Raw genomic sequence first — 26770 nt, forward strand, 5'->3', positions numbered from 1 at the left:
TAAAGTTATTGATTGTTTCTATGATTTCTTGTTTGGCCCATTCATTCTTTAGAATGAAATTATTTAGTTTCCAATTGATTTTCATTCTACTTTTCCCTGGCTCTTTCTTACATGTAATTTTTATTGCATCATGATCTGAGAAGGATGCATTTACTATTTCTGCCTTTCTACATTTGACTATGATGTTTTTGTGCCCTAATACATGGTCAATTTTTGAAAATGTGCCATGTACTGCTGAGAAAAAGGTATATTCCTTTCTATCCCCATTCAATTTTCTCCAGACATCTATCATGTCTAACTTTTCTAGTAATCTATTCACCTCTTTCACTTCTTTCTTATTTATTTTTTGGCTAGATTTATCTAATTCTGAGAGGGGGAGATTCAGATCCCCCACTAGTATAGTATTACTATCTAATTCCTCTTGTAACTCATTTAACTTCTCCTCTAAGAACTTGGATGCTATACCACTTGGTGCATACATATTCAATATTGATATTACTTCATTATCTATAGTACCTTTAAGTAAGATGTAATTTCCTTCCTTATCTCTTTTAATGAGATCTATTTTTGCCTGCACTTTGTCTGAGATAAGGATTGCTACCCCTGCCTTTTTTACTTTAGCTGAGGCATAATATATTCTGCTCCAGCCTTTTACCTTCACTCTGTGTGTATCTCTCTGCTTCAAATGTGTTTCTTGTAAACAGCATATTGTAGGGTTCTGGTTTTTAATCCACTCTGCAATGCGCTTCCGTTTTATAGCAGAGTTCATCCCATTCACATTTACAGTTATTATTACTGACTGTCTATTCCCCTCCATTCTATTTACCCCCTTTGTACTTTTCCCCCCTTATTTCACCCTATTCCTCCTCACCGACGTTTTACTTCTTACCCCTGCCTCCCCCGATCTGCCCTCCCTTTTTATCACCCCCCTCTCTTTTCTTTACCCTTTTCTCCCTTGCTTTTGTCCTCCCTTCTATCAGTCCCCCCCTTTCCCTTCCCCTTTTGTTTCCCTAAAGAATGAGTTAAGTTTCTTTATCCCAATGAACGTATATGTTATTCCCTCTTTGAGTCAAATCTAATGAGAATAGGGTTGAAACCATGTTCCCCCCTCCTTTCTTTCCCTCTGTTATAATAGGTTTTTTTCCACCTCTTCATATGATATAATTCATCCCATTCCACCTCCCCTTTCCTCTCCTCCCCATAGACTCCCTTTTTATCCCCTTTATTCTTTTGTATCATCACATCAAAGACAATTTATATTTATACCCTCTATATAAAGTCCTTCTCTCTGCCCAAATACATTTACAGTTCTTAAGAGTTATGAGTATTATCTTCCTGTGTAGGGATATAAACAGTTTAACCTAATAGGGTAACTTTTTTTTTCCCCTCTGTTTACCTTTTTAAACTTCTCTTGAGTCTTGTATGTTGAGATCAAATTTTCTATTTAGTTCTGGTCTTTTCACCAGGAAAGATTGAAAGTCCCCAATGTCATTAAATGTCCATCTTTTCCCCTGAAAGAAAATGCACATTTTTGCTGGGTAATAGATTCTCGGCTGCAATCCAATCTCCTTTGCCTTCCGGAATATCATATTCCAAGCCTTGCGGTCCTTTAATGTTGAAGCTGCCAGGTCCTGAGCAATCCTGACTGTGGCTCCATGATATTTAAATTGCTTCTTTCTGGCTGCTTGGAGTATTTTCTCCTTCACCTGATAACTCTGGAATTTGGCTACAATATTCCTTGGAGTTTTCCTTTTGGGGTCTCTTTCAGGAGGTGATCGGTGGATTCTTTCAATGATGATTTTATCCTCTGATTCTATGATATCAGGGCAGTTCTCCTTAATAATTTCCTGGAATATGGTATCTAGATTCTTTTTCTGGTCATGGCTTTCAGGCAGTCCAATGATTCTCAAATTGTCTCTCCTCGATCTGTTTTCCAGATCAGTTGTCTTTCCAATGAGGTATTTCACATTTTCTTCTATTTTTTCATTTTTTTTATTCTGCTTGACTGATTCTTGGTGTCTCATGGATTCCTTATCTTCCAACTGTCCCACTTTAATTTTTAAGGCATTGTTTTCTTCAGTGAGATTATGCACCTTTTTTTTCCATTTGGCTAATTGAATTTTTTAAGGTATTGTTTTCTTCAGTGAGATTATGCACCTTTTTTTCCATTTGGCTAAGTGAATTTTTTAAGGTATTGTTTTCTTCAGTGAGATTATGCAGCTTTTTTTCCATTTGGCCAAATGAATTTTTTAAGGCTTTGTTTTCTTCAGCTTCCTTTTCCAAGCTGCTGATTCTTTTTTCATAGTTTTTTTGTTTTGCTTTCATTTCTCTCCCCATTTTTTCTTCTACCTCTTGCAATTGATTTTTAAAATCCTTTTTGAGCTCTTCCAGGAAGGCTTTTTGTTCTTGCGACCAATCCACCTTCCCTTGTGAGGCTTCAGATGTAGACAATTTGAGGCTATTGTCCTCATCTGAGTTTGTGTTGGCTTCTTCCCTATTGATACAGAAGTTCTCAATGGAGAGGGCTCTTTTTTGCTTCTTACTCATTATTGCAGCTTATTTATTTATTCTTTAAGTTGAGGTCTGCTCTGGGGGCACCAGGGTCCCTGTTTTGGGCTTCTTGTGCAGGTGTATAGGTGCTGTGTGACCGGGCTTTTACTCTGAGGCCTTTATGGTGTGTGGAGATCCCCCGCCCTGCACTTCCTGTCTGATTGTGCTCGGCCAGCCAGGCGCCAGACCCCGGCGTCTGATCCCGCCGTTCGTGGCCCTCTCGGCTGGTGCAGGTAAGTTTTTCCACTGTCCTTCTTGGCCACCAGATTTTTGAACCAGGTTCCGGGAGCCTCAGTTGTTCAGCTGTGGCCCGCAGCTCCTGCTGACTTGCCCCGACCCCCTCGGTGCTGGGTTGCTGCCCTGCGCTGGGCCTCCCTTTTGCCCGAGTCAGACCGACCTTTTCCTGAAGTCTTCTAAATTATCTCTGGTTGGAGGACTGTGTCTCTCTGTCTCTTTGCAGGTTCTGTAGTTTCAGAATCTGTCCAGAGGCTTGATTTAATGTTCGTTTTGAGGGAAAAGAAGGAGAGCTCAGGCAGCTTGCTGCTTCCTCTCTGCCATCTTGGCTCCGCCCCCTACTCAATGAACTTTAATGTCTCCCCATTACTTCTTCTTTTGGAGAGGGCAGGGCAATGAGGGTTAAGTGACTTGCCCAGGGTCACACAGCTACTGTCAAGTATTTGAGGCCATATTTTACCTCAGGTTCTCCTGAATCCATGACTGGTGCTTTATCCACTGCACCACCACATAGCTGACCCTGCCCCCCCCCCCCCCATTACTTTTTTTTTTTGGCAGGGCAATAAGGGCTAAATGACCTGCCTAGGGTCACACAGCCAGCAAGTGTCAAGTGTCCAAGGGTGGATCCGAACTCAGGTCCTCCTGAATCCAGGGCCAGTGCTCCATCCACTGTGCCACTTGGCTGCCCCTACCCAACACCCCATTACTTCTAAGTTAAAATATTAATTCTGGCAATTAAAACTCTTCACAGCCTGGACTCTTCCTACATTTCCAGTCAACCAGTCTGTTTATAGCACTTTAAGGTTTAGAAAAATCTCTGCATACACATTATTTTGTTTGATTTTCACAATAATTCTATGATATGTCCTATCATCATTCCCATTTTATAGGTAAGGAAACTGAGAAGGAGAGAGAGCAAGTGTCTTGCTGAGGGTCACATAGCTAATGTGTCTGAAACAGAATTTGAATTCAGGTCTTTCTGACAATTCTAGCACTCACCCATTGTAGCACCTAGCTTCCGTATAAAGTAATCTTTAAGGTTGTTATAAAACACTTTATATATGTAATCTTCTTTGATCCTCATGTGATGGTTAAAATAATTATGAGAGACAATTTGGGGCAAGCATATCAATCTCTACCTGTAAGGGATTGACAGAGCAGCAACCTAGCTTCTCCTAGTCCAAAGAGGCCACATGGTTAATTTCCCAGGTTTTTATCCATTTTCAATAAGAGGTGGGTCAGTATTCATGGATCAAATCTAATTGGTTCACTAATTAAAGGTGGATTACATCAGGTCAGAAAGGACTGAACTGTCCTCTTGATTTGGGACAATATCTGTATATATGGTAATCTATCCAAAGAATTCAAACCCCCCACCCAGACAGCTAGAATGCTGGCTATTGTCTGAGTGTGCCCTTGAGGGGGACACAAAGGGGAATCTGAAGTTCTCCATATAATGATCAGTAATAATCATTTTCTCACCCTCACAACAACCTTGAAAGGTAACTACTATTATTATTTCCATTTTACAAATGAGGAAAGTGAGATGGATGGAGGTTGAGTAACTTGCCTTGGATCAGAGAGCTGATAAGTGTCCTAGTCAGAATTTGAACTGAGATCTTTAATCTCTATGCCTTCTGTGGTCTAACCATATCATCGTATTACACCACGTTCCTTTTCCAGCTTCCATGTTTTTGTAATAGCTATTTCCTATGCCTGGAATGCTCTCCTTCCTTATTTCCACCTCTTGGAATCCTTAGCTGCCTTCAAGAATAAATAACACAAGGCTACTTCCTACAACAGGCCTTTCCAGACCCTGCTTTGTATCAGTCAATGGTCATTTATTTAGCACTTACTATACATCAGGTAGACAGTCTGATGTGAGCTCCTTTGAGAGCAGGGCCTTTCTTTGGTTCTCTTTGTATGTTTTTTTTTTTTGTTGTTGTTGTTTTTGGTTTTGGCTTTCTTTGTATCACCAATATTTAGCACAGTGCCTGGCATTTAGTCAGACTCTTAATAAATGTTTATTGCCTTCCTGGCATATATTAAGTAGTTAATAAATTATCATTGATTGATTAATGATCTACCTTCCCCTCCCAATCCTCTGTTAACTTCACCTGCCTTGCTAATCACCAATTCTGAGCAAACCCAACCTGCCTTTTCTCTTTCTATCTATGGTTGGTAAAGTATCCCTGAAAAATGTCATATAATCATATAGATATAATGGAATACTATTGTGCTGTAAGAAACGATAAGCAGGAGGAGTTCAGAGAAACCTGGAAGGACTTGCATGAACTGATGCTGACTGAGTGAGAGGAGCAGAACCAAGAGAACAATGTACACAGTAACAGCAACATTGTGTGATGAACAATGGGGATAGACTTTGCTCTTCTCAGCAGTGCCACAATACAAAACAATTTCAAAGAACTTGTGATAGAAAATATTCTCAACATCCAGAAAAAAGAACTGTGAATTATGAATGCAGATTGAATCATACTGTTTCTACTTTTGGACTGTTTTTTAGAAATTTTCCCTCTTGTTTGAGGTTTTTCCTTTGTGCTCTGATTCTTCTTTTACAAGATGACTAATGTAGATATATGTTTGATGTGACTGTACATATACAACCTATATCAGACTGCTTTCTGTCTTAGGGAGGAGGAAGGGAAGGGAGGGGGAGAAAAAAAGAAAAATTTGGAACTAAAAATCCAGTGTAAACAAATGTTGAAAACTATCCTTATATGTAATATGTAACTGGAAAATAATAAAATAAAATCAATATATATGTATAATTATATAGATTGGTTCTACTACAAATTCATGCCTTTTGACTTTCTGGTTCCTCTCTGTTACTCAACAATCCCTATATGTATTTTTTTGGCTTTATCAAATCATTTTTCCCCAAACCCCACAAGTCACTCTCAAAACCTTTCCCTCTCCTGTAATCCACTGCCCTCAAGCTTCCCCCCTCCTACTCTGCTGATGAGCTTATCTCCTACTAAGAGGATCAAGGCTGTCTGGAGTTCCCTTGATTTGTTGATAAATCAAACTTCCCCACACTCCACCTTAAAATTTCAACAAATTTGCATGCATCAACTTCTCCTCCCATCCTGTGTCCTGTCCTTTTTCTTTTCAAAGGTTATCTTTTCAAATTACCCTTGATCCTTTTCCTTCCCATTTCAGGGCTTGTTCTATCAATCATTCCTTTTCTCTATTGAATCTTCAATTTTTTCCCCTCTTCTGGCTCCTCCCTTAAACCTACAAACAATCTTAACTCTCTTCAATATCAAAACAACCTTCCTTCAATTTGATTACTCACTCAAACTCTGGTGCCATCTCTCTCCTGAAATCAACCTCAGACCAATTCTTTCTTCTTTTTCAACTTTTCCAAAGGCCTCTACATTGGCACTGTCCATTTCTCCAACACCTGCTCCCTCATTAACGTCTGGAAATGTGACTAAAGCTATAACATTTCACTGAAATCCCTCTCCAAGGTCACCAATAACCTCCCCATTAGCCTTATCCATTCTCAATTCTAATGGTTCTTAACATCTGAAACATTTGATATTGTTTTTGGTTCCTTGCTCCTTGAAATTCTCTTTCCCCCGGGGTTTCTGTCATACTAAACTCTCAATCAGAATTCTCTTACCTCACTGACCCCTGTGTTTTCTTTCCCTCTTCCTACCCATTAAACATTATTATTAGCCAAGATATCTCTCTCTCTCTCTCTCTCTCTCTCTCTCTCTCTCTCTCTCTCTCTCTCTCTCCATACACACACACACACACACACACACACACACACACACACACACACACTCTATCTATCTATCTATATGGAGAGAGAGACCCACATATATGTGGGGTGTGTGTGTGTGTGTTCTTTCTTTTAGTGGTTTCACATCTATACTGAGAACTGATGACTCAGTAGAGGCATGGAGCTAGTAACTAATTATGTAGACAAAAGGATACACTCCTCTATTGGACCTTTTTACTTTTCCCTCCTAGAAATGGGTGTGGCAAAATCTGCTTGCAGGTGCTGGTTTGGGTATAGGGCTAGTGGCCACTTCCCTCCCTTCCTCCTTACTTTGGTACCTGAGTACCTAGTGTCTATTCTTTGCCTTAATTCATTACTGGTCTTAAAAGAATAAATATCCTGAAAAAGAAGAAAGAATTGGTGTGAGGTTGTGACCCTGAGAACTATGAAAACTTAAAAGAGCCGTCAGAAATCCCCTCAACAAGAGGAACAGGTAACATAGAACACCAGAGACATTCGCAGCCGACTGATGAAGAGCCAATTTAGTCAAGAAATGAAGTCACTCGTTCATTGCTGATGTCATGTCCCCCAAAGCTAATTTGGTGGGGATCCTATGCTCCTCAAGGACCTTGTATATGAAAAGGAAGACCATAGCTTGCAGGATTAAAAAAACAAAAACACATACACACATATACACATACATACACAAAATATATATGTAAGTATATGTGTATATAAATATATATATATACATACTTTGTTGTTTAGTTGTTTCAGTTGTGTCTAACTCTTCATGATCTTATTTAGGGTTTTCTTGGCCAAGATACTAGAATACTTTTCCATTTCCTTCTCCAGCTCATTTTACAGATTAGGAAACTGAGGCAAAAAGGATGAAGTGACTTGCCCAGGGTCATACAGCTAGGAAGTGTTGAATTCAGATCTTCACAACTCCAGGCTTGGTTCTCTATCCACTGTGCAACCTAGCTTCCCATATTTACACACATGTACATACACATAGATAAATTTAATTGATTTCAGCTGACTTATAGCTATTGGGGGGAAACATTGGATGGGGGCTCATAAATATTAGAAGACAGTCCCTCAGGGTTATATTTAGAATTCTGAGGGGAAAAGTAGTCAGTTTCATCTAGGCAACCTGACAGTGCTTGTGGGAATTGTGAGAATGAGACCAGAGAGGGTAGTTCCACTCATTAACAGCTAAATTTATCAGGAAAGCCCTATGTAGGAGGTAGCATCTGAGCTATATTTTGAAGAAAGATAAGGATTTTACCAGGCATAAGTGAAAAGGAATTTCAATCAATTATTAATATTCTACCTGATAATAGTACACTTTATTCAGAAGAAGGGAGGGAGGGGACAAGCATTTATTAAGCTTCTGCCATATTCCAGGCACTGTACTAAGGACCTTACAAATATTATCTCATTTTATCTTTATAACCCTATAAGGTGCTGTTATCACCATTTTTATAGTTGAGAAAACTGAGACAGATAAAAGTTAAGTGACTTGCCCAGAATCACACAACTAGTGAGTATTTGCAGCGAGATTGGAACTCAGGTATTCCTAGGTAGTAAACCTAGTGATAGTAGTGGTGGTGGTGGTAGTGGTAATAGTAGCAGCAGCAATAATAATTATAGTGGTGAAAGTAGTGCTGGTCAAAGTGATGATGACAGGAATACTCCTGGTAGTAGTAGTAGTAGCAGCAGCAATAGCACAATTAAAAAAGTGAACCAGAGGCATGCAGGTGAAGATTTAACTCATTTTTATAAGATTAGAACAAAGAACAAAAGAGTAAGTGACATCATGGGATTCAGGACAACATGATTGGTTGCATAGGGAACAACATGGTTGGTTTGAAGTTGATGATGAAGAGCCAGCAGCAAACTCTTCCTTCTCTCCTGTGACTAAGATAAGTTCATTGTTTGGGACCACCTAAAAAGTCAGGTGATAGTGAACTAAGCATCCTTGAAGGATAGCTTGGTGGTGTAAAGATATTAGACCAGACTCTGTGTCCACCTGCATTCCCCAAGGATAACATATTTCCTTGAGGCAAGAACAATGATTAGCAGGAGAGCTGGGTTTCCAAACTTAACTCATTACAGGCCTGCAAAATTTCAAAACCAAGGTCAGAACAAAGAGCCATGAACAAAGAGCAAAGAGTTTGGCAGTTATAGGATAAAATCAATAAATTGTAAATTGGATCAATTAAAAAGATACAGTACCATTTGTAGTAGTAGTTGTTGTTGTTGTCAATGTTTTGGTGTGTTTGTACAACATTTTAGTTATTTAGATATAGGACGTACCTGTATTTTTTTTGTTTTTGTTTTTAGTTACTCTGTTATCTGTTAATTGATGGTTTCAAGCTAGCAAGTATTAAAAAAACTTTTCAAAGTCCTGAAAGTGCCCAATTATTGAAAAGTTCTGCTCCAATCTTCCTGTGGGAATACCAACAAACAAAAGCTGGGGTTGGGGGAAGTAGCCTTTAAATGATAAATCTTAATCAAATGTTTGCTAGGCTCGTTAGAAGCAATTATCAATATTGTGAGCTACTCGAAACAAGTTTATTTTCTTGATAGTGTAATAAAGTAATGAAGTAAATTTTTAAAACAATAATCTAATTGCCCCTTTCTTTTAACCCTTTAACCTTCACAGACCTAGTTCAGATTTTGGTAGTAGAAAACAGGTCAGGGTTCTTCTTTCCAACAATTTGCTCAATGACCCAATTTTTAAAAGCTGGTTTAGAAATGGAGCCTATTTTAGGCCCTGTCATTGACTGTTAGGCTATGAAACTTGATATTTCAGGAACCAGTCATAAATAGCACAAAAGGTGCCTTACACAGCACAAAAGAATGAGTGTCACTTTCAATACTGTCTTTGACCAACTCTCAGGGATTCTTGTTCCTTGACCCCTAGTCTAAAGACATCAATACTCATTCATCCCCCTTTCCATGACTATCCTAACTCTCATGCATATGGGATGAGATCAAGGTGTTACTGTCCATGAAGTACTTGCTGTATAAAATAGAATTATAGAGACTAACACAAAGGAGTTGATTCTACCCTAACCCCCTGTTTTTTAGTTCTAGAATTATCTGATCTTTGGAAGGAAACTTAGGTGATGTAGTGGGGAGACTTTTGAATCTAGAGTCGGGAAGAACTGAATTGGATCTGATCTTTAGACTTTGGGCAGACTACTTAACTTCTATCTGCCTCTGTTTCCTCACCTGGAAAATGGGAATAATAATAACCTCTACCGCCCAGGTTTGTTGTAAGGATAAAATAAGATAATATCTGTTATGTGCTTTGCAAACTTTAAAGTGTTATATAAATGTTAGGTGTTTTGCTGCTGCTGCTGCTGCTGCTGTTGCTCCTCCTCCTCTTACTACTAGTACCTTTTCAGGGCTGTGCTGGGGCCAGTCAAACCTGCTTACAAGAGCTAAATATTAAACTTTCACTGTGAGCATCAAAACCTTGGGACTTGGCAAGATATAAAACAAAGCTCCATTTATTGTTTTGCTGAATATGTAGACTTAAGAAATCAATGGATAAAATGTCAATAATGTGGATTAAACTTAAAAGATCTTTTGTGGGTACCTTTTTTTGGCCGGGGGGGGGGGGGGAGGAAGTAAATTATCAAACATTTCCACCCCTACCTGTACTTAAGCAAAAATTCCCTTTATAACATCCAGCAAATTGTTATTCAGCCTTTGCTTGAGGATCTCTAATGAATGAAGTGCTACCACCTTCCAGTGAAGCCCATTCTACTTTTGGATAGCCTTAAGGGCAAGTCACTTCACCCTGCATGCCTCAGTTTCCTTATCTATGCAATGAACAGGAGATTTAAATGGAAAACCATTCTAGTATCTTTACCAAGAAAGCCCCAAAAGGGGTCATGAAGGATCAGACATGACTGGAAGAGATGAAATACTCAGAAAATCTTGCAATTATCTCCCCATCTTATTCCTAAAACCTACCACTAGAGAGAAAACTTTATTCATGAAATCAGAGAGGAGAACTTATAAATCACTTGCTTTTACTCCTTCATTTTCAAGATGAAACTAAAAGGCTGACTGATGGTTGGTCACAGACTCTGATTCTTGGTCCAGGGTCTTTCTGCTGCTATAGAGTGAGCCACTATTCATTAATGTGGGTGACTTATCAACTCCTCTTTTCTCCTTAGAGAAGATACAGGCAAGTTTGAAAAACTTAGATGAAGCCACCAAAGGAACCCAACATAGATAAACTTTGGTCACTAAGCCAAATACCTAAGTACCTGAGAATTCGGACTTAAAGGTAACCAGGATGTTAGATGGAGCCAAGGAGAGAAGCTGGAAAAGGTTGTAAATGCAAAAGTTCAGTGTTAGGAATTGAGGCCGAGGTGAGAAACTTTTTGCTGGCCAGAATTCTAGAAGTCTTTTGAACAAAGTCATTGAGTTTTAGGAGGGTCTTGAGTTGGCAGACTATTGTTTAGAGTGCTTTCAATGACTAGCATCAAACTGATGTGCAGTCACAATATAAACTCTATGCATATTTGAAATAGGTGACTGCCAATGAGGTTTGATTTGATAGGCCATAAATCATAGGCTTTACAATCTTAAATTTGGAAGGGACTTGATAGGTTGTTTTTGAAATAGAGCTCTCATTTTATAGATGAAGAAAGTGAGATCAGAGAGTGAAGTGATTTCTCCGAGGATATATGGTAAGTAGTAAAGAGCCTGGCTTTGAACACAGATTTTTTTTCAACTCAAAATAGAACTCTTTCCATTATCCCAAAAGCCCTACCTCAAACCCTCTGTAAGAAATATCTTCTCTACTGTTCTATCACAGTGCCTGAAATTTCTGCCATTATATAATGTCTTTCCTTTGGATTAATTCACTTCTTTATTAAAATGCAATTATATACAAATGAATGTTAAACCATGAACTACTTAGCAAGTAATGGTCTATTAGAAATCATTAGTTCATCAAATTAGCAAGCAAGGCCTCCAAGGAAGAGAATGGTGAGAGTTAACAGGCAATGGAAAAAGTTCCAGAGAGTAGGATGGTGGTACTCCTTATTTTTATGAAAGGTCCCTAAAAAGCCTTAAGTGATAAAGGATCTGATGTGAGAAAACCAGTAAGACCCAGTTTTCCTATTGTCTGTTGGGAACTTTGTAGAAAACAGGCTTCCTTCCTTTATCCATCTTGTTCCTTTCACCAGTAACCTGACCTGAGCAGAACCTACCACAGAAAGAGAGAAATACCCATTCCATCAAGCTTCCTCCACCAGTTGCCTCACATTATTTCTGTTGATTCTACTTCAAAACATCTCATATATGCCCTCTTCTCTCCTCTGATGCTGCCCCGACCCTGGTGCAGGTTCTCATCATCTCATGCTTGGCCATGCCTTCTGGTTGGGTTCTCTACCTCAAGTCTCTCCCCACTCCAGCCCGTGCTCCACTCAGCTGTCAAAATGATCTTTCTAAACTGCAAGTCTGATTACATTCAATAAACTCCACTGATTCCCTATCACTTCTAGGATAAAATATAACCCTCCCCACTTTTTCCGGTTGGTTCTGAAACGTGCGGGAGGTGCGAGCCAGACCGCCCCGCTAGGCCAAGATGCCAGTCGCCAGAAGGTGGGTGTGTCGTAAGTCATAAGTGACACCGCGGCGGCGGCCCTTCGAGAAGTCGTGGTTGGACCAGGAGCTAAAGCTGATCAGCGAGTAGGGGCTCCGCAACAAGCGCGAGGTGTGGCGGGTCTAGTTCACGCTGGCCAAGATCCGCAAGGCCGCGCGGGAGCGGCTGACACTGGACGAGAAAGACCCGCGGCGCCTGTTCGAAGGCAATGCCCTGCTCCGGAGGCTGGTGCGCATTGGCGTCCTGGACGAGGGCAAGATGAAGCTGGATTACATCCTGGGCCTGAAGATCGAGGACTTCCTGCAGTGGCACCTGCAGACGCAGTTCTTCAAACTGGGCCTGGCCAAGCCCATCCACCACGCGCGTGGCTGATCCGCCAGAGGCACATCAGGGGCCGAAAGCTGGTGGTGAACATCCCCTCCTTCATAGTGCAACTGGATTCCCAGAAGCACATCGACTTCTCCCTGCGCTCACCCTACGGAGGCGGCCGGGCAGGCAGGGTCAAGAGGAAGAATGCCAAGAAGGAATGACGAGGAGGAAGATTAAATGCCAGCCCCCACCTCTGCTCCCCAAAGTTTGCTGCATTGGAATAAAGCTCTTTGACTTCTGAAAAAAAAAATAACCCTTCCCCCTTTTTTGCCTCTTCCTGCCTTTGTGACTTCTTATATATTACTCTTCTCTCTCCCCACAAGTACTCTGAGATCCAGTGACACTGGCTTACTTGCTATTCCTCAGACAAGACACTCCATTTCCCCTACTTTGGACTGCCCCCTGTATCTGGAATTCTCTCCCTTCTTATCTCTATATGATGACTTCTCTAGCTTCCTTCAAATATCAGCTAACATTTTACCTTCTGCCTGAACTTTTCCCGTGCCTGTTCTCTGAGATTATTTCAATTTATCTTATTTGTACATAGTGGTTTGTATGTTGTCTACTCATTTATATTCATGGTTTAGCACAGTGCCTGGAATACAGTAAGCATTTAATAAATGTTTTTTTTTTTTTTTGGTGAGGCAGTTGGGGTTCAGTGACTTGCCCAAGGTTACACAGCTAGTAAGTGTCAAGTGTCTGAGATCAGATTTGGACTCAGGTCCTCCTGACTCCAGGGCCAGTGCTCTATCCATTGCACCACCTAGCTGCCCCTAATAAATGTTTTTGACTGACTGACATGGAAGAGAGAATAGATTTTTTGTTTTGTTTTGTTTTTGGTTTTTTTTTTTTGTGCGTGCGTGCGTGTGTGTGTGTGTGTGTGTGTGTGTGTGTGTGTGTGTTTGCAGGGCAATTGGGGTTAAGTGACTTGCCCAGGGTCACACAGCTGTAAGTGTCAAGTGTCTGAGGCCAGATTTGAACTCAGGTCCTCCTGAATCCAGAGCCAGTGCTTTATCCACTGCACCACCTAGCTGCCCTTAGATTTTTTTTTTTAAACTAAAGAAGAATGTACAGGAGGGGATGTTGTAGTTGATTTCTGAATAGTTGATTTCTTCTCCCTTCTCCACCAACTTCAGCACTCAGTCACAGAAACCAAAGTTCAAAAAACAAAGTAAAGAAGCACTTTTATCACATATCTTAATGAGGTGTTGAACTAGCTGGGTCCCCTTTGCTAAGGCTGAAAAATTTCCTTGATGGAAGCCTAGATTGACTGGGCAAAGACTGCCCATGCTCCTGTATGACCCTTAAAAGATAAACAGGGGCAGCTAGGTGGTGCAGTGGATAAAGCACCAGCCCTGGATTCAGGAGGACCTGAGTTCAAATCCAACCTCAGACACTTGATACTTACTAGCTAGTGACCCTCGGCAAGTCACTTAACCCTCATTGCTCTGCAAAAATTAAAAAAAGAAAAAGATAAACAGTTGGAAAGTCAACTCTTTGAAGCAATCCAGATGAGGAGTATCATTGTCCCTTGGCTTATAACAGAGGGCAGGAGGATTTTCTCCATTTATTGACCCCCATCAGCCAAAAAATCTAGCAGCAGAACTACTTTCCTAGTGATAGAAAGAGGACTAATGCATGGGAATAGCTTTGTGTAGGAGATCTGTTATACCAAGGGTTCTTAACCTCTTTGTGTGTGTGTGTGTGTGTGTGTGTGTGTGTGTGTGTGTGTATATGAGAGAGAGAGAGAGAGAGAGAGTGCACGTGCAATGGACTCCTTTGGCAATTTGACAAAGGCTATGGACCCATTCTCTCTCTCTCTCTCTCTCTCTCTCTCTCTCTCTCTCTCTCTCTCTCTCTTTGCAGGGCAATGAGGGTTAGTTAAGTGACTTGCCCAGGGTCGCACAGCTAGTAAGTGTCAAGTGACTGAGGCTGGATTTGAACTCAGGTCCTCCTAAATCCAGGGCTGGTGCTTTATCCGCTGCGCCACCTAGCTGCCCCTGGACCCATTTTCTCAATGATTTTCTTAAATGCATAAAATAAACTACATAGAATTACAAAAGGAAAGTTATATTGAAATATGGTTATAATTTTTTTTTTAAGTTTATGCCTTAGAATAATAATCTCTGCCTTAGAACAATAATCACAACAAGAAGGCAGTAGAGGAGGGTATTTTCTTATTTCCTCAGCTCCCTCTTCCCCTGACACCCCCACTGGTTATGATGGGGAGGAAAATTAATTAAGATTCTAGGATTATCGAAAAGACACTGCTTTGAGTTGCCTTAGCCATATGGATTTTCTAGTATATGTGTCTCATTACTAATTTATTTTGTTTTCTCTCTTCCTATAGACAGTGTCTATCCTTGTATAGTATGGCCTAGGTTTGGGGGGAACATATTATAACTCTGCTTTTTCTATGTGATTTTAGTAAATGCCATTGTTATGCCTGTTTTTGTTTTTGTTTGTTTGGTTTTTGGTTTTGGTTTTGATTTTGCTGGGCAATGAGGGTTAAGTGACTTGCCCAGGGTCACACAGCTAGTGTCAAGTGTCTGAGGCTAGATTTGAACTCAGGTCCTCCTGAATCCAGGGCTGGTGCTTTATCCACTGCACCAACTAGCTGCTCCTATGCCTGTTGACTGATGGTTAAGCAGAAGCTCCATAGGGGTGAGGAGATGATACGGTTTTAAGAGTATGAACTATTAGATTCACAATTACTTTTAGGATCTGTGGTAGTAGCTGTCTCAGAAAAGCCCAACCCGCTATGATGACCTTGAGCTGGGGGAGTACCCCAGAGATTGTACGCCCCTATATGCCCCTGTATCTCTTAGGAGACAGTAAACTACTTGAGAGCAAGGATTTTGCCACATATCTTTTCACAACTAGCATAGAGTAGGTATTAAGCAGATACTTAATGACTAATACAAGGTGACCCAAAAAGTCATGAAGGGTTTTCAATATTTAATAATTCCTTTATTTTTGTTTTTAATTTACAATACCATAGCATTATATATAGTATATATAGGAAATGGATTTACATTATGTGTGAAAAATTAGATCTCTTAAATGGTGAAAAAGAAAAAATAATTTTCAAAAAGTTATTAAAACACAGTGACTTTTGCCCAGCCTATATTTATAATATTTATATTGTAAATATTATAAATATTTCTAAATATCCTAAATATTGATAAATTACCTTCTCTATGCCAGACCTGGGACAACTAGGTGGTACCGTGGGTAGAACACTGGACTTGGAGTCAGGAATATCTGAATTCAATTCTAGTCTCAGACACAATATCTGAGTGACCCTGGGTAAGTCACTTAACCGTTTGTCTCAGTTTCCTCATCTGCAAAATGAGCTGGAGAAGAAAAAGAAAACCCATTCCAGGATCTTTGCCAAGAAAACCTCAAATAGGGTCACAAAGACTTAGTTACAACTGAAATGATTCAACAAGAGCAACAATGTACAAGTTTATATGCATCTATATTGTGGATTCACTGAATTGACTTTGCTATTTACTTCAACTTTTAAAGTATCTATGATTCTTCTTGTTTTGATATTCCTTGTAACAATGGAAGTAGTAACTCTTTAGCTGTTGGGTTATTTTGCATGAGTTACTCCGGCCAAAAATGTTCTTTACCTTGCAGTCAGACTTTGGCAATGAGCTTATCTCATTTTGGCTAGACTGGTTCTTGGTTAAAAGACTTAAGTCCATCCCAGAGACTATACTTAAGACCTTTCCAGCTATGGACCATCAGAGCTTGTGGTTCATTGGCACAAACCTTTGTGACTCATGATTGATGGGGTCTTGTCATATAGGATCCCTGTGGAATATGGTAGATCTGACACTAGACTTAAAAGTCAGGAGGACCTAGGTTCTAATCCTGCCTCCTCATATACTTATGCTTTATGACCTTTGGAAACTCTCAACTTCTCTGTGCCTCAGTTTCTTCATCTGGAAAACAAAGGGGTTAGAATAGAAAGATTCTAAGGGACTTTCCAACTTGAAATCTATGAACCTATGATCCTTCTTTAGGGAAGAAGGCAGACTGGAAGACAGAAGCAGATGGACTCACTGAGGGATCCACAAGTTGATGAATTTACTAATGTTAACACCATACACCAAAGGAATTATATCGATCCCAGAATTCATCCTGATTTAGCTTATTCGTGCTTGCTACATCCAAAAAGTCTCTGCAGTCTTCTTCCAATAATTGCTACATTTGAAAAAAGGCTCCAGTTCTGTTTCTGAGTATTAAGTAGTGTTAGCCCTAACTTTTGGGCTCATTTGGAACCAGCCTAAAGTTCCAGGGATGGGTTGCCTTCCTCAGAACAGCCTTGGTGCTACTTTGTATCTCAGAGAACAGAGGCATCTGAGATTTCTGTAGCCTGCCAAAGCTAATGAACATAGGTAGCTCTGTATCTGAATATACCCATATGATTTGTATATTATCAATAGATCCTTAGGTTTGGGATTGTGGGGCTCTTAAGTCAATGCCATGATGAAACCAACAATGGAATTTTGTCTTTATGAGTGACACATGAGAACATATACAATTAAATATACAAATATAGAAGGATCTGTGCATTTCTTCAGCTCTCAGAAACTCCTGAGATCAATATGGATGAAAATTGGTTAATAACTTAGTAGATAAATACTAGATTTGCTTGAAGTATATAGAGATTAGATATCTTACCCAGGGTCACAAAGCTAATAGTTGTCAGAGGTAGGTTTTAAGTTCTCCCTCATTGGAGGATTTTTGTTTGTTTGTTTGTTTGGAGTTTTTTGTGGGGCAATGAGGGTTAAGAGACTTGCCCAGGGTCACACTGCTAGTACAGAGGTAGGTTTTGAATCACAGTTTTCCTTTTATAGAGACAATATTTGTAAAACATTTAGCACAGTACCTGCCACATAGTAGGTGCTTAATGCATGTTTGTTCCCTTCCCTCCTTTCCCACCTTGACCAAAATCAAAGCACATTTTACCATGCTATAGTAAAATACCTATTAATTAAATAATCATGCTAAACTGAAGCTATAATTGATGAGGAGGAAGAGAAAAAGAGAAGACTGTATTGCATTTGTGAAATAGCACATCACTTTCAACGACTCCAAGCTTCTCCCTAAAACAAAACTTACTAAATTAAGCACTAATGTTTCCCTAGTGATGCTATATCACTGTTAATCATAGACTACTATTATCTTCAGAACTTCTAAACTTATGACCCAGAGGGCAATGTAGACTTAGGATGGGTCATGCAAATATTTCGACAAGTTAAAGCAATATTATAATGACATTTTACATAAATGATCACCCAGGGAAAATGATGTGGTCCAGTTATGGGTATGTAGATATTTATGTGAGAATAGGGACCAAAATTATATAGGTTAAACAGGTTTTTAATATATAGCACTCGGGGTAGCTAGGTGGCACAGTAGATAAAGCACTGGCCCTGGATTCAGGAGGACCTGAGTTCAAATCCAGCCTCAGACACTTGACACTTACTAGCTGTGTGACCCTGGGCAAGTCACTTAATCCTCATTGCCCTGCCCCCCCCCTAAAAATCAATACATAGCACTTAATATATTGCAATACATATGTAATACATATCAACAAGAGCACAGATTCATCTAAGTTCAATGGTGATGATGATATAAATAATGATTTTTGAAACTAGAAAAACAAAAACTTTAAAAATGACCAGACAAGTCTTTACAGATACAATTTCTCAATGGGTTTTAGGAAAGAAAGAAAGAAGGAAAGAAAGAGAGCGAGAGAGCAAGAGAGAGAGAGAGAGAGAGAGAGAGAAAGGGGAAAAAAATCAATATGTACAGAACTGTTCCAAGGCCAAAAGGCTTTAGAAAGATAAGAATGGCACATGGCTCATTCAAAAGAAGAAATATTATCTTCACGAAATTAACTACATTTGAATCTTGATCTAAACCTGACTAGAAAGTTGTTCCCAATAGCTTAAAGTCTTCCTGATTGGATTTTCCAAGTCTAAGCATCCCTATTTGACTACAAATCTTGAGCATTCCATTCTGAGCATCATAGCCAGCATGTGAGACTTGAATTCCACAGGTTTGTCCTGGGCAACTGGAAATAAGAGAATTACCATGGAATTTGACTTTGTCCCTGACGGGAAGACTGGTTTTTCTTTTGTGTGTCCATTTGTCCTAAGTAAGTTCACAAACAATAACATAGAGCCAAGGAATTCCCTGCCTGAAAGAAGGGATTTGGCTATCACCAAGAAGCACCTGGGGAAATGTACCTACATATGGTTTCAATCTTTTTCTCGGATAACCCCCATATTACCCTTTAACAGGTCACGTGATAAACATCAGCAGCATGCTTTTCTCACAAACCTGACACCTACATTTGCTCAAGGCTACTACAATATAGCCTGGAAAGTTAAATTGGAAGCATGTATTTAGGAATGAGACCTGGGAGGGGGAAGATACCCTCAAAGGCTATACCCCCCATTAAAGGATTAGAACACTCTAAAATACACATCAGCTCACATATTCTATCAGCAAAGTAGAAAAGGAGATTTAGAGCAACATTTTGTTCCCATTAGACACTTAAGTGAAGCATTAAACTCTTTATTACCTTTAGTTCCTGTAAAAATGGTCCTGGGAAAATTGGTAACTAAAGGCAAAATTTTCTTTGCATTTTCCCTGCCCTTGGCAGCCATTAGATTCATCCTCATTGGGTTCATAGGAATTTTTTCTTTTTTACCCCCCCAAAATAGTTTCAAATCTAGAAGAAGCCTTGGAGACCATATAGTCCAACAACCTTATTTTGCATAGAAAGAAACTGAGTCTCAGACATGTTGCTCTAAATCATCATAGTTAAAAGTAGAGCTGTGAAAAAACTCCAGACTCCTAGGTTCTCTTTTCATTATACTATATAGTTTCCCATAAGTTATAGAAAGACTAGACCTAAAAGGCAAATGTTGTGTGGTACAAGCTAGCAAATGAAATTGACCGACATCTTGATTTCACAAAGAAATAAAAAAGAAACCAAGAGTAGGATTATAAGAAAGCAGATTTTTAAGCTGAAAGGGAACATGGAGGTTATTTTATCAAATTCCCTCACTTTACAGATTATGAAACTGAGGCCCAAAAAGGTTTGAGTAACTTGTCTATGATCACATAGGTTTCAGAGAGCCAGGATTTGAACTGAGCTCATCTGACTCCAAATCAAGTGATCTTTCCAGTAGGCTCTCTATCTCTCAAAAGAAGTATGGTTATTTAATTTAGTAACTTAATTTTTAGTGAGCCTGATTTTCCAAGCCACCACTCGGAGACTGGGTTTATGTTAGCTAGCAGAGTAGATGGCTCTATCTGTTGTATTGAAAGGCAGTATCAGCACGGTGGAAGAACTTGTGACCTGGAAGTCAGAATCAAACAATCATTAAGCATTTATTAAGGACCTACTATGTACTAGGCACTGTGCTAAAAGCTGTGGATACCAAAAGAGGCAAAAGACTGTCCCTGCCTTCAAGGAGGTTACAATCTTGCAAACAAGTATATGCAAAGCAAGTTATATAGAGGATAAACAGGAAATAATTTAAAAGAAGGAAAGCACAGAAATTAAGAAGGCTTAAGGAAAGCTTCCTGTAGAAGGTAGGATTTTAGTTAGGACTTAAAGGAAGCCAGGGAGTTCAGTAGACAAAGCAGAGGGAGAGAACTTTCCAGCTCTCTGGCTCTATCATCAGATAAATGTGTGGCCTATAAAAAGTCACTTGGCCACTTGGTCTTCAGTTTTCTCATGTGTAAAGTACAAGAATTGGACTAGACCAGAAACTCCAAACAAGGAGCCTGTGGGCGCAACACTCCTGAGCACAGTCAGAACCAGATGAAATGTGATTGGGGAGTATTTAACAAAATAAACAAAAATACAATAAAGAATAATGTTAATTTGTGGTTTTCTAGGTCAATATGAGGCCAGCAGGGATCCTTATGTATGGTTTAACAGCCCCTGTTTCTATTTGAACTGATGACACTGAACTAGATGACTTCCAAAGTCCCTTCCAAGCCCAATCTTTGACAACCAATAAGAAGGAAACATTAGCTTAGTTGGCCATTATTCCTGACGTTGGATTATAAAGCCTTTAATACATGACACTTCTGTAAGAGAGAGAGGCAGCTAGGTGGCTCTGGGCCTGGAGTCAGAAGACCTGAGTTCAAATATAGCCTCGGGACACTCACTAGCTGTGTGACCCTGGGCAAGTCACTTAACTCTATTTGCCTTAATCCACTGGAGAAGGAAAGGACAAGCCACTTCAGTATTCCAAGAAAACCCCAAGAATAATGAGGTTTGGGTCCATGAGGTCACTAAGAGTCAGAGACAACTGAAAGACCAAACAACAACTTCTGTGAGAGTAGTGTAGTGATAGAGCTGATGTTGGTAAAGACTAAGGAACTGGGGTCCTAGCAGAGAATCTAAATAGAAATAAAAAGATTATGCTCTACCCTCTTCAGTTCACATAGTGTCTGGGTGAGGCTTGTAGAGCTAGTTGGATAGACTTGAGTGGCTTTCAGAAAACAGCAAAGATGTGCTTGAGAACCTCAGGTATTGTACAGACAGTAGAAGTTTTTGGCTGCAATATCGTATTTAAGAGCAAAACTTTTCCCTCTTCTTTGTCCACCTGGCACAGATATCCCTATAGATCATTTTAAACAGGATAGAGCAGATTGCCTAAGCAATGAAAAATGAGGACATAGACCATTTCCTAAAGATAAGCGACTAGTTAGAAACAAAGATAGCTCCAAGTAAAATATATCTATTCTTCCTCCAATCCCCCCCCTCAGTCTCCCTGCCTCCTTCCCCACCCCACCCCCAGCCTCCTGATATTACTACAATGAGTATTTTCAATGAAAGCAAAAAACCTGCAAGAGATAGGGCCTCACTGGAATTCTAATATAAAGGAAGAAAGAAGGACATTGGACTTACCCTAAATATTCTTAAGGAACTATTCCTTCCTCCTTTTTTGGCGGTGGGGGCGGTGGGGGGGTCAGGGGGGGTGCTATCTGTGATTTCACCCTTGTAATGAGCTCCACTGTAAATTTCCTCTCATGATAAAGACTGGAGATCAATTCACAAGTACTTGTTAAGTGCCTGTTATATACGAGGTATCGTACTACGTACTGGAGTTAGAAGAGCCAAAAGAATGATCCCAACTCACAAGGAATTCACATTCTAACTCCTTCCTAATGGGCTTCTTTAAGAGGAAGTGACTTGCTCATCCTCAGACAGCCACTATGTGTCAGATGTGTGACTTGTCTTCCTGACTCCAAGATTAGCTCTCTAGCTGCACTCCCTCTCATTACTTTCAAGATCAGGACATTTAAGTGGATATTTTCTTTCCAAATGCTCCCCAAGACTCAAAGTCAGAGAAGAGCCAGCATGATTCACCCACTGGGGAGGGTTTGTTTTCTCTACCCTTCTCATACAGAAGATCTCTTTTCATTTCAGTCTCTTATTTAGATAATGTATTTAATTAGGATGCTGTGAAAGTTAACACTGAAAACATACATAAGGTGGAGTTAAAATTCTTTTTTCTTCAAGGTGAGAGGTTCCCCACATCACCTGAAAGGTGTTATGAAGAAAATCAAATGAGAGTGTATCTATTGTTTCCTTTAATCAGCAGATCTGCCCCTGGTTGTGGAGAGAAGGGCATAGCACAGTGGTCATCCAGTGGTGGGGTGGGTGGAACATATTTCCACAAAGAGCTGAAATCTCTTTAGAAAATTCTTTTACTGATTCTGAATTCTCAATCGCATGGATGACTCAGGAGTTGAAGTCAAACTGATAAAATGTTGGATAAAAAAGATAGTCCAGAGATTTTTTTTTCTTTTGTAAAGGACAAGAAAGATAAATATAAAATAGATTCATATTTAAGAAGGGAGGCAACTAGATGGCACAGTGGATAGAGTAACAGGCCTAGAGTTAGGAAGACTCATTTTCCTGAATTCAATCTGGCTTCAGACACTTACTAGCTGTGTGACTCTGGACAAGTCACTTAACCCTATATGTATCTGTTTCCTCATATATAAAATGAACTGGAGAAGGAAATGATAAACCACTCCAGTATCTTTGCCAAGAAAACTTCAAATGGGGTCACAAAGAGTTGGACATGACTGAAACAACTGAACAACAACTTTAAGGGGCAGGAGGCAGGGGAAGCCCTGTATTCAGTTTGGTAAAAATAAAATGAATTCAGTTAGATTGAACTGGTAGCTGGTTTCCCAACTGCCAACATTTCATAACTGAATCCAACAACAAAGAAAATTAATATAAGTGCCAAATTCACTCCTCACTCCCCACTCCCCATTTGAGTGTCATGGCTAACCCATTCTGCCTTGAAGGCACATCTAGACTAATCTTTCAGTAGTATAATTAAATCTACTTAAATTCCCTGCACAATTTTTAGTATCTGGTGTGAATTAGGTTACATTGACTTGTTCCTTCTCTAAACTTTATCCTCCCTTCCCTTATCCACATATACAACAGAACCAGAAATTAAAAGCTGAAAGGAACATCACTTTGGATATCTTCACACAGATTTTAATACAGACTAAATTCTCCTTTGTCTTTACTATCTTTTTATCCATGTATACCCTCCTACTTCGTCAATGTAATTCCCTTCATATAAATGCCTCAAGGATGTCAGGTTCTTTTTAGTTTTCCATAAAATATTTAGCCTTATTTATCCTCCGAATGGTTATCCAGTCAGCAGGCAGCAGTCTGACTGGTTGCCAAAAGGAAGATGAAAACTCAAGAGAGGGAGAAAAATCCAATTAGAAGACATTTGGCTCAAGAAAAATATGAGGAAGAAGGCTATCTCTTTTCTGAGAAATGTGGACCTGGCACTATTGCAAAAAAAAATCCCATCCAGTCATTTAGCAAGATAATGATCTATCTATTTTCATGACACATAGCAAAATAGTATGGACTATTGGTGGCTTGGGTGGTTACAAAGGGGAGTAAGGGGAGAAAAAGGAGAAGGGGACAGGGGGAAGGATTACAGTGGGATTGAACAAAGCTCTTAGGCACCCTACAAATAAAGCCTACAGGGAAACTGGCTCACTCATGCAGACTCTTGGCTCACCTGCACAACACAGTTGAAAAATTTTGACTATACAACCCAGCTGCCTAGGTCACAAAGAACTCACACTGTACTCTTTCTAACTGCTTAGACTGACACACATTGCATAAGGAGGGGCTGATGTTTCAGTTGGAACAAAGTTGGTTTATGCTTTTTGAAGCTGCAGGTAGTCTATGGCTAGAGATGTTTACTTCTCATCACCAAACTTACAAAAAATCTATACACGTTTAGGTAGAATGTTGCAAAGCACACACCAAAATGATGGCTGGGTGGTGACAAAAGACACACGTGTTCAAAGAATTGAGCTCCAGAACCTTTAAGAATTAGAATTCTTAATCTATATCATGGATACTCGAGAGTCTATTTATGTGATATTGGCAACATGGTGTATTGGGCAGAGTGCTAGGCTTAGAGTCAGGAAGGTTGGGGTCTGAATCCTGATCAAGACAGTAGCTGTGTGACCCTGGGAAAGTCATTTATGTTTTCCAAGCCTAAATTTCCTTATCTTTAAAATGTGGCTGCTTATTTGTTGGAAAACTGAAGTGATAAGCGGTGGCATAATTATTGAACAAAGGCCCTGGTTCTCTTTTGCTATTTCATTACAGGATACTGCAAAACAACTAATATTGTCAAGGGAATGACACTTTTGAGAGGTCATATAACACAGATATTATAAACAGAGGGACTTATATTGTGATAGTTCCTGTTCTCTAGATTCCTTAAATTTCAATATCTCACTAATTCTCCCAACTATCTCCACGAAGTTTTTCCCCAGCACATCAAAGAGAGACTATTTTCAGCAGGGTTTGAGTTGCATAAATAGAAGGTCTAGAACCTAATCCTGAAGATCAATTAATTGCACTCTGTTGGCCTTGGAAAGAAACATAATTCCACATTTATGTGACCTCCATGAAAAAAACTATCTGCCTTTGTTTTCTCTATTTCAGATTTAGTCAAATTCAAGTTCATTCATTAATTCATAGCCTAAGGCCATGATCCTTGGTCCAAGTACATTAAGGATTTATACATGAAGTTCAATATCTTCTTTGGGCCCTTGGTGGGACATGGGATTATTATAGGCTATGTTATAGGAAGCTTGGCCTATACTGATAATGGGTCTTCTTTAGCAGATAAGCCACTATATTTATTAAAGATTAAACTGCATTATCATGGGGGAGAAATACAAAACAAAATATGACTCTAAGGCTTAGTTTACACAATGTCAAATGAGAATAATTCAGTCAAATTGGTCATTTAACATTACACTGACCAAAAAACAAAGCCACAAAACAGTTGTTTTCAATGAAATTAAACCACATGGTTATGTGAACCTAAGTGACTCTAGATGCATAATATATATGATCTCGTTTGATTTTCACAACAATCCTTTGAAGGAGATGCTGTTATTCTCATTTTACAGTTGAGGAGACTGAGGCAAAGAGAGGTTAAGTGACTTGCCCAGGCTCTTTATCTAACTTCTTCTTTGTCCTCTCTACATCATATTCTGCCCTCTATCTCTCAGGGTACAAGTAGTATCCTCTCATTAGAAAACCTAATAACTTGAGGGCAATAGGTGATTTTGTCTCTTCATCCAGTGTCTAGCACGATACTTTGTACATAGTAGGCACTTAAGGTCTATTGAATTCAAGTTGGACCTGAGTCAGACTTGGAGCATAGTTTAGATTTGTATAGAAAGTTGAGGAAGGGGGCTGGGGAGAAGCATTCCAGATTTGAGACACAACACTAGCCAGGAATGAAGACAATGTGTTTCAAAAACAGAGAATAGATGAATCTAACTGGCAGAGGACTTCAGTCAGAGAGTAGTTGGGGAGATAAGACTGAAGAATTGAAGCTAGGGGAGAGCCTACCAGAGAAGAATTGCTTTTCATTTCCCTCTTGTACTGGGCCTGTTTTTGTTTTTATTTTTAACTAGTCCCTCCTGTCCACAACACACTCATCTTTCCCCTTAGGGTTGGCCCACCTGTGGCTCATTTAGATCGTTAGGACAGAGAGTAGGGCTGTCTTTTCCTTCTTTATATTTAATACTTTAGAGTGTTGGGCACCAGGTTTATTAAGAAACAGATGAAACTTGATTTTTTATTTTGTAGTTTGCATCAGAAAAAAAAAAATCAGCATGCTCATCAGCTCCCCCCAACCTCCTTTTTCTCCTTTAACAACCAATAAATAAAATATAGTAAAATCAAAACACCTGAAGCAAAATACTTCAAGGTTTTGTTTTGTGTAAATAAAGGGACATAGCTTTGTGAATACTTATCAGGTGTTTCTTCTTGCTACTGGCTTCTCAGTGAGTTATTTTTCAATCTATGCTGGTTTTTGACTCATAATTATGCATCACTTACACTTTACTTCAGGTTAAATAATAGTTCTGTTAGCCATTAGTTAGGGGAGGAGAAAATGAGTCCATGGTAAAATAAAGTCACACATTGTCAGTCAGTCAACGAGTTTTTAATGATGGCATACTATGTGTCAGTAACTATGGTAAGCAGTGGAGATGCAAAGAATAGCCAAAAAAAAAAATCTGCCATTGAGGAAGTGACCTTCTAATAGGGGGTACAACATGAAAACCATTAACCCTTTGGGATTGTCTTGGATCATTGTATTGCTGACAATAGTTTTCATTCATAGTTCTTCACTGAACGATGTTGCTGTCACTGTACAATGTTTTCCTGGTTCTGTTCACTTCACTATGTAACAGTTCATATATGTCTTTCCAGGGCTTTCTAAAACTACACTGCTTGTCATTTCTTATAGCAAAAAAATATTCCATTACAATCATATACCACAGCTTGTTTAGCCATTCCTCAAGTGATGGCCATTCCTTTGATTTTCAATTCTTATTGAGCTGAGTATTAATGGAAGCCAGAAAAACCAATATTCAGAGATAAAGAAGAAGAGCATTGCAAGAATGGGGTAGAGCCAACATAATGTCATGGAGAGTCATATTGGAGGAAGAGCAAGAGGCCATTGTAACTGGATGTCAGAGTAAGTGGAATTAAGGTAAGAGATGACTGAAAGATAGGAAGGATCCATATCATAAGGGCTTTAGAAGCCAAACAGAACATTTTATTTTTGATTCTAAAAGTAACATGGAACAAT

At 39.4% G+C, this 26770-nt stretch overlaps 1 pseudogene; it reads left to right on the top strand.

Moving 5' to 3' along the window:
* The first annotated feature begins 12155 nt into the window (after positions 1 to 12155).
* On the top strand, positions 12156 to 12719 carry LOC122743877 (annotated as a pseudogene).
* The last annotated feature ends 14051 nt before the right edge of the window (positions 12720 to 26770 follow it).

This window comes from Dromiciops gliroides, chromosome 2, assembly GCF_019393635.1.
Source record: "Dromiciops gliroides isolate mDroGli1 chromosome 2, mDroGli1.pri, whole genome shotgun sequence".
In the NCBI taxonomy this organism is placed as follows: domain Eukaryota; kingdom Metazoa; phylum Chordata; class Mammalia; order Microbiotheria; family Microbiotheriidae; genus Dromiciops; species Dromiciops gliroides.